Genomic DNA, 10,446 nt, shown 5'->3' with positions numbered 1-10,446 from the left:
ATAATTTTTATTTAATAATCAATAATTCATATGTAAGGATGAACTCAATCGTCACACGATTGATTTTAGGACATAATTTCCAACAACTCCCACTTGAACTAAAGCCAATCGGGGCAATATCTTATACCCATCTTCCATTTAAAAATATCAAACTCTTTGATCCTGAGAGCTTTAGTGAAAGGGTCGGCTAGGTTCTCCTTTTTATCAATCTTCTGAAGCTCGATGTCACCTCGATTCACGATCTCTCGCACTAGGTGATAATGGCACAGAACATGCTTGGTGCGATGGTGCGACTTAGGTTCTTTTGCCTGAGCTATGGCACTGGAGCTGTAACAGTACAGTAATACAGGAACATCAATAGAAGGTGTAACTCTCAGCTCGTCGATGAACTTCTGCAACCACACCGTCTTCTTTGCAGCATCCGATGCAGTAATGTATTCTGCTTCGCATATAGAATCGATCACAGTATGTTGCTTGAAACTCTTCCAGCAAATAACTCCTCCATTCAAGATAAATACATAGCCCGACATACTTCTACTGTCATCACAATTTGACTGAAAATTAAAATCAATATATCCCACAAGTTTCAGGTCAGTGTCCTCATAGATAAGCCATTGATCTTTAGTATTTCTTAAATACTTAAGAATTGCTTTCGCAATCCTCCAATGCTTCTCATCCAGATCAGACTGGTACCTACTTATTATCCTTAGTGAATAGGCCACATCCAGTCTCGTATATATCATAGAGTATATGATAAATCTCACTACCGAGGTATATGATATTCTACTCATATACTCTCTCTCCTCAGGAGTTATCGGACAATCTTTCTTGAAAAGAGTAATCTCATGGCCTATCAAAAGATAGCCTTTTTTAAAATTATCTATGTTGAACCACTTCAATAGGGTATCAGTATACGTGGTTTGGGATAATTCAAGCAACCTTCTAGATCTATCCCTATAGATCTTCATCTCTAAGATGTAGGATGCTTCTTCCAAATTTTTCATGGAGAACTATGATAATAACCACAGCTTCATACTCTGCAAAGCTGGGATATCATTTTTTAGTAACAGTATGTCATCCACATACAGCACAAAGAATATGACTACAGAATCGAAAGCCCACTTGTAGACGCAAGGCTCTTCTCTGTTCCTAACGAAGTCATACGTTTTGATCATCATATTAAAACACATGTTCCAACTCCTAGATGCCTTCTTAAGTCCATAAATAGATCTTTTCAGCTTGCACACTTTCGATTCATCTATGGATATGAACTCCTCAGGTTGTATCATATACACCTCTTCTTCCAGCTCTCCATTAAGAAAAATGATTTTGACATCCATGTGCCAGATCTCATAATCTAAGTGTGCAGCGATAGCAAGCATAATCTGGATAAACTTGAGTATTGTCACAGGAGAGAACATCTCATCATAATCAATACCATAATGCTGACGGTATCTCTAGGCAACTAGATGGATTTTATAGGTCTCTACCTTCCTGTCCGCTCCTCTTTTTCTCTTAAAAATCTATTTATATTCTATGAGTTTTATCCCTTCGGGTGGATCAACTAGTGTCCATACACCATTGATCTCTATGGACTCCATCTCGGACTTCATGACCTCAAGTCATTTTTGGGAGTCGAACCTTTGCATGGCCTCCATATAGGTGATCGGATCCTCATCGTTCTCATCAAATTTGATGGGTCACCGTCTCAGTTCAGGAAACCATAGTATCTGTCTGACTGAAGCGGTACTCTACCGGATCTTCTTAATGGCACCTCTAATGGCTCCAGATTTGATTCACCAATCAAATCTAATTCTACATGTGTCGGTCCTTCCACTTCATAAACTTCATCAAGTTTAATTTTACAGGCATTAGCTCCTTCTTCAAGGAATTTTTTTTCCAAAAAGACTATCCGACTGCTAATAAACACCTTTTATTCTACAGCGAGGTAGAAGTAGTATCTTTTAATTTTCTTTGGATACTCTATGAACAAGCATCTGTCAGACTTCGATCTAAACTTATCTATCTTTAAATGCTTGACATAAGCTGGATACTCCCAGACCCTAAGGTGTGAGAGCACCGACTTACGTCCAGTCTATATCTCATATGAAATTTTATCGACAGACTTGCTGGGCACCTTATTCAGAATATAGCAGACAGTTTCTAGAGCATATCTCCAAAAGAAGATTGGTAGACTTGCAAAGCCCATCATGGATCAGATCATGTCCTACAAGGTTCAATTTCTCCTCTCCGACATCCCATTATGTTTTGGTGTTCCAAGAGGGATCCACTGTGAGAGAATCCTATTCTCTTTCAAATATGTCAGGAACTCACTGGTGAGGTATCCACCTCCTTGATCTGATCGAAAGATCTTAATACCCTCTCCAGTTTGTTTCTCTACTTCAGCACGAAATCGTTTGAATATTTCAAATGATTCTGATTTATGTTTCATAAGATAGACATACCCATATCTTGAAGATCGTCTATAAATATAATGAAGTAGTAGTATAATCTTCTGGCACTTATGTTTATAGGCCCACATACATCAGTATGTATTAAACCTAGGACATCGCTAGCTCTTTCACTTTTTTTCTTAAAAGGTGACTTAGTCATCTTACCAAGTAGACAAGACTCACAGGCAGGCAATGATTCGCAATCATCTATCCTAAGGACACATTCCTTGATCAATTTGTCAATCCTATTCTTGTTTACATTATCAAACCTACAATGCCAAAGGTAGGATTCACTGATATTATCTAATTTAGGATGTTTACTGAGTGTGTATATTATACTAACAGGCCGTGATATTATGTATATGCCATATTTCAATTGTCCACGCATAATTGTAGTATCATTCATAATGATATCACAAAAATTATTTTATTATAAACTTGTAACCAAGTTTGGCCAAAAGACCTACAGAGATGACATTCATCAAAAAAGTGAGACAATAATGACAATCATTTAATATGACACTACTGAACTCGAAGACAAGCTACAAAGTTTTCAAGGCCAGAACTTGAACAAGACTTCCATCTCCAACATTAAGGAACCGCTCGTCCTCTTGAAACTTCCTACTTACCTACAGTCTCTGCAACGAATTGCATATATTAATAAGACTTTCAGTATCCAATACCCAAATAGTAGTATCACAAATAGAGAAATTACAAAGAGTTATCATATAAGTACCTTGTGAAGCAATCGCTTGCTTCTTTCTCTTATTTTTAGGCCTGTTTGGGTCAAAGATAGCTATATAAGCAGGATAATTCCTTTTTCAATGATCCAGCTTCTTACAAAAGAAGTACTCTGTCTGGCTCTTATCAACTTTTGACGGTTTGCTCTGCTTGGGATCGGTGGCATAGGATTTCTATACCTTTTTCTTCTTTTCTCTCTTAGAGGATTGACGTCCTACAGATGAATCTCCCACTAAATTCACTAGCTCCTTCTAGAGCTGATGATCCTTAACAAAAGTCTGCAGTAATCCTAGCAAACCATGGTAGTTCACCGTAGGTTTCGTCATTCTATAATGATTGAGAAAGGATAGGTAGGATTTAGATAGCGAATTGAGGATAGAATCCTTATCTAACTGTTCATACAACAGAAAGTCAAGTTTGTTAAGACGTTCAATCTGCTCAATCATGTATAACATATGATCAGTGACTGAAATTTTCTCTAACATACGAGCATTGAATACTGCACAAGAGATTTTATGTCTTTTCGCATCGTCAGGGGTACCGAAGGACTCATTCAATATTTGAATGATCTCCTCTGGCTGCGCATCTTCGAACTTACGACTAAGTTCGTCATTCATAGCTGCCCTCATCATGCAACACAAAGTTGTGCGGTCATTGAGCCACTTTATGTAAGTGTCTTTCACGACATGAGGGGCATTGACTGCAGGTTCTTCAGGTGTCTGATCCATAAGGATATATAAAATTCTCTCGTACTCTAAGATAATCTTCAACTTTCGATACCAGCTATCGAAGTTGGGTTCGGTGAGCTTGTCGCTGTCCAACAGCATACGGAGGGATAGTGTGTTGACCATAACTGAAAGAAAAAATATTAGCCTATTAGTATATGAATTATTTTTAATCTTGAAGATATGGACTTTAGTCTAAAAGTTCTCCTATTATTTTTACGAATTGGTAGCCTCTACCTCCAACTCGAGAAATTACACTAATTTCTTAGTGGATATTAGAATCCACATGGACTGCATTCGGGCCCAAGTATGGCTCGATCAATCTTAGTGCATCCATGGGTAGGTTCATAACCAATTGTTTCTCTAAATAACTTCTAGCAATAAGTTTTGCCCCAGGCTTCCCTTCAGCAGGCGTGTGGTACCTTCACTAAAAATTTCGATTAGGTCCAACCATTAACATGACACACCAAGTGCATCCAATAAATGGATGTCCAGGTCCGAGTGTGGCTTGACCTACCTGAGCATTGATCTGAAGGTATATCATAATGGTCATATGATGAATGACAATTTCAATACGTAATAGACATCGGGCGTGTGGCACCTCCAATGTCTATTTAGAATATTGGACTCATTATCACGCACCTTAATAGGAGGCTATGATCAAGTTATCTTATAACTTTATCACTTTATGGACTTAATAATTTAAAAAATTTAATTTTATTGATCTAAAAATAAGAGAAGAAGTCGACCTGCAAACTGTAAATCTTTCCACTGACTTCATCAAGTTATGTAAAGGATTAGACATAAGCTGGTCTAAAGATATCTAAATTAGTCATACTGATTCATTTTAATGGCATAGGTCGGCACGAATCGATTAGTGATCTAATCAAAATATAGTCTACCATGTTGGCCAGATAAGTGAGATCAGTGGGAGGGATATGCTTTTAACTCATCGTAGACACATCTAGGTGAATAACTCTCAATTAAAAATCACTTGATCGAATCTGCCAAACTTACCTTAAACACCAACTAGTTAATTAGTTTCAATTTGGTCCATCAAAAGATTCGGACTCAACCATGGAGCTATGATCATGGTCCATTTATTAGGGTCAAACATATAGACTTGATCAAACTACAACTATTGAAATTGATTTAAAGAAATACAGACCTGATCTAATTCAATACTTGATTAGATTTAATTAATTTCTCTACATGGTCCATATGTGTTTCTAACCCTAGGTCTAACCCATTAGAAGGACCTGATTCATGCTAACCCTTTGCCCATCATTTTATGTGGTGTCTTAATGATCTTCAATTCTCAAATCTAAATCATTCAATACTTAATTCATAATTAAGTATGTGAATCATATATTTCAATCTGTACAACTATTCTACAAGGATTTCAGGTAAAGCATACCATATATTTCAATACATAAAAATAAATTTTTATAATATATTTAACAATTAAACATGCATAGGTATGACCTAAACTTCATATATACATCTCATACATCATGATAACTTTTAGATCAATATCAATTACATCATATGTAACATGCAATTCAGATATAAAATAATTTTATATCTGAATTTTATCTTATTACAATCAATCATAAATCACTTTAGATCTAATCTAAATATATTTATAATCAAAATAATATAAAAAAATTTATTCACTTTTCTTCTTCATGAAATCGGATCACAATAATACCCATACACGTCATAAGAGAATCCATTGAATAGACAAAAAAAAGATTAATCTCTTTAATCTCCTATGACCAAATGATCTGATGATCTCATCAATCTGAGTACTAGGCTACTAAAATCTGAAATCTAATTTTATATATAATTACATCAACATGCAATTATTGACAAAATAATTTTGTGCCATGAACATATCGTTGATCTTATCAATTATGTTCTTCATCAAATTCAATTAGATTTGATGCATCATATACATCATCTCAGATCTGAAACATATCTTATACTGATTATAAAATATCAATTTTAGATTTGATATCATATAAAAAATTAATTAAATATAAATATAAATACATAAGGAATAAATTTCTGGTAAAATCTATTTTTGCGCTGTGCTTAATCCATGAAAATGGATCCAATTTAGATTTAAAATAAATCTTACTTTATAAAAAAATAATAATATTAAAATTTTATTAAAATAAATTTAAAATAAATTTTAATTCATATTATTATTCTATCAAAAATTTAGCAACTGCAGAATTCTGTTATAACAAACTTATAACAACCTCAATCAACCATTGATTAGACACCTCTAATCCGATCCAAATCAAATTAAAAATTTTATATAAATAGATTTAAATTAGATTTAATATCTCATAAAAAAATTTTATTATATCTTATATAATTAATCTCAAAAAATTTAATTATGCATGTATATATTTCTAGCATGCTCTAGTACCAGTTGAAGGAAAGAGAAACAGTTTCTCTTCAGAAGGCCCAGGTTGCATCTGAAAATTTTTTTATTCTTCTATATGATTAAGAATCAAATCTTTATCTGAATAGTAGTAAAATCAGAGATCAAATCTCAAATAATCTGATATAAATCTTCATAGAGGTCTGGATGTCCAAACCCTCTACTTCGCATGCACGTCAGACGCTGCAGAAAAGCAGCATGAACTCCAATCCAATTACCTTCGCAATCCAATCAAATGAGGGATGAGATGTGCTGGTGTGATGCCTCACACCAGCAGGTGGGACGTCCAAATAGGATCCACACCCAAGGAAAGAGGGGCGGCAACAAGGGGAGAGGCCAAAAGGGAAGAAGGGACCTCTCTCTCTCTTCTCATGCCTCTCTCTCTCTTTCTCTCTTCTCTCAATCTGATTTATTTGCTATGCATCCATAGGTAGAGATCCTCTCTATTTATAGATAATTTTCATGACCCAATAAGTATAGGAGTCCTAACTCAAATCTGATTTGAATTAGTCCAATACTCATGAAAGAAGGATTCCTACATGAGATAGAATTGCCATCACTTATGATAACCAATTTGCATCCACTCTCTCACCCACATCGGACACCCCAAACCAACACCATTCCAGATGTTGGTTGGTCCACATGAGAGAAGAATCTTAGTATAATTGGAAATACTCATATCTCATTAAAATGGATCCAATTCGAATCTAATTCGAAGCTGGTTCGAAATAATTTTGAAAGACTGTTAATCCCAAACTCTTTAGAATTTTTATATCAAGTCTAATTTAGATTTTAGATTTAATTAAGTTTAATTAATTCAAATTTAATCTAAAATTAATCAGTACTTAAATTCAATCTTTCATATGCTCCATGGATCATAGATCAGAAAATATTCATCTTCGAGATCGAATCTGAACCTCATATGTAGTACTAGCTAGACATAGTCAACTCTTCAATCTCATTTAATCTATAACTTAATTCTTAATTAAGTTAGCTTATATATTCAATCAAGTCAAGTACTTTCAAATTAGACATATAAACATAGGTCAACTCCTTCCTACTTTGTCTGACTTGTGTGCGTGACTCCATAGGTTCAAACACTAAGCCAGTAGCACAGGAACCAATTCTGCACTAATCAAGATACCATCTAATAATGATTTTTGATATTCAGATAGATTGAATTATTGTAAAAAAATATTTCAGAATCCATATACATGGTTACCGCATAATTCATCTTTTTGATCCTGAATGCTTTAGGATGGTCTCAGGTTAACTATCAATCGAGATTGCTTCATCTGTATTGTATTTCAATCTTTCAAATCTATCTTATAGATTATCCTGACCAAGATTTTGCTAAATTAAAATACAGTAATACATCAACTTTAATAATTCAGAGAGATCAATCCCATCTTGATCCATACACAGACTTCGCAAGTACTTGACTGTACCTAGTAGCCTTCCGTCACTGTATTAAAAATCTAGATAGTCTGGCATCAAAGTACAATGAGTTGCTTGCAAGTCACTATGATGATCTTAGGTCTGAAGGATACTTATACCCATATGTTTCACGAGCAGCTCTTGACAGCAGAATGCTCAGCAGATGAGTCACTTGTTCAGTGATGATATACTCCTACATCTCACCTGTATGTCATACCAGTGTCACCATACTCCTTGGTTAAGAGGATAACCAACCCATATGGCACACAACGACCTCCACTCGATAAACGTCATCATCCTGTAATGACGTATCATTTGATCGTGAACATATTTAAGAACTATACGATAAATCCTCTCTTTATCGCACACTAGCATAGGTTTTAAGGACTTCATCACGATACAAGAGTTCAAGGAAGATGTAACTTTGTGATGAAAAATATTAGAATAATTTTTATTCAATAATCAATAATTCATATACAATGATGAACTCAATCGTCACACGATTGATTTTAGGACACAATTCCCAACACCAGCTACTCTAAACGGTTGCATGACTTGAAGGGAGTGTACAGGAGTTCACTCTTTCTGAAAATGGGGATCAAAGTAGGCATCGAAGGGAGCATGGGTCGGTGACTTGCCATGCATACTGTTGGACACACAGATCGATGGTAGATACATGGGTCGGGAGCCGATGTAGGGATCAGCATCTAAGATTGACGTTCGAAGTCTGGATCAATATCCGATATATGGAGGCTATTTGATGATGAGAGTCGATGGTCAATGTATAAATCAGCGACTAATGTGCATGTCGACAACCGACCTTTGGGTCGATCGATGCAGGGTTTGCCAGTATCTTCAATTCAGGTGCTAGAGACTTTCCACCCATAACATATACCCCCTACTCTCAAGTTTAAATTAGAGTAAGGTCGAGCAAAGGGAGTATAATTAAGTCCAGTCCAACGAAAACATATATCAAGTCTCCATCCCTTGGACAAAATGATGCCACTGTGGCTTTCGGACAGGCTGAACCATCACGCCAGGGAGTTGGTGGGATATGTGAAAAGATGTTAAATAGTGGTTATTAAAGATTTGACTAGATTCAAGACACCATGCATGCCTTTAAAGACATGCTCATAAATGTGCCCCCTGGGAGTATGATTTTAGCCTATTCAAGTGTGAAGCATGCCACATGGCAGCTATCCAACGGTTTCAGATAAATCAATGCGGGATCTGGACTGTCCAATTCACCTATAAATAGGAGTACTATTTTTATCCTTCATTTTTTTTTCATTGCTTTATTCCTTCAATTTTCTCTTCCCCTGTGACAACGGTATCTCTTCGAAAGAGTGTGGTTCCTATTAGCATTATCTAATCATCCCTTTGCTAGAGTGATTTTTGGCTTGAGCAGGTTAGCTTTCTCAAACTCCTTCTCAACCATTTTTCAATTGGTCTTCACTTTTCTCGTATATTCGCTCGTTGCTCCATCATTGCTTTTGTCTTTCTTCCCTTGTATCTTTCTCGGGGTTTATTCTATCTGCTATCCTTAAGATGGGTAGATTGGGAAAAATGGTGATGAGCCAGTCTCCCGATCCTTCTTCGATAGGGGATTTTAAAGAGTTGGATGATGGGCATAGGGCAAACTTTGTGCCTGAACATTACCATTCAGAACTAGACCCAGACAATTTTAGTTTGCTTCAGGCCCAATTCGAGATTCCTCCCAAATATGAGTTAGAACTTTCTAGTCCGAGTGGTCGGATCTATAACCCTCCTCCTAGTCGGCTTGCTATGTAAGAGAAGTCGTTCAAGGTCGGTCTTAGATTTTCTCTTCATCCTTTCATTGTCAACCTCTTCTAATTTTTTTATATGGCCCTAAGTTCGATGGTTCTGAACTCTTAGTACATCATTATCAGTTTCTTGGCTGCTTACTTTCTGATTGAGATTTAACCATCTATATCTCTTTTTCGATCCTTTTTTACCTTCAAGAGGCATCCATATGCTGATAATTGATGGTATCTTTCCCCACAAAAGGGAGTTTCGGTCTTGATCCAAGGTGCTCCTTCTTCCATTCACGATCGGAAGGAGTATTTTCTCTGTATTTTGTATTTTGTCATTGAAGATTGGAGATTTTCTCACTAAGACCGACCTAGAGAGTTGGCCCTCTGAGCTCCTACACTAGGGGATGCAGACACTCAGTGCTTTAATGCATTATGTGGGTACCAGATTCTATCACTATCAGAGTTATTATCGAAGCAGACTATCTCGAACGTCAGTCTCAGCCTAGTCAATCCCTGAGATGAGCGTCGGATTAGCTGACCCATCTCTTTCCACCTTCACCATTTTTCTTTATTTTTTTTGACCTACTTCGGTTCGGTGCTGAAATGAGGCTAAAAAAGCTTGAAGAATTAAAGAAGCTGAATTTGAAGAAACAAAGGCTTCGACTTCAACTTCTGGTGTGACTGGCCAAAAGAAACAATGTCAGGATGCTGTCGTCCAAGTGAAGCAGTCTACCAACACTACAAAAAAATTATTTATTAGCGATGGCTAAATACTGTTGCTAATTGCTAAAAAGCCATCACTAATGCTATTAACAATGGCACACCATCACCAATAAACCATTAAAAAAAAGTTGGACACT

Source organism: Elaeis guineensis, chromosome 8, assembly GCF_000442705.2.
Source record: "Elaeis guineensis isolate ETL-2024a chromosome 8, EG11, whole genome shotgun sequence".
NCBI classification, from domain to species: domain Eukaryota; kingdom Viridiplantae; phylum Streptophyta; class Magnoliopsida; order Arecales; family Arecaceae; genus Elaeis; species Elaeis guineensis.
This window is presented reverse-complemented; position numbering follows the sequence as displayed.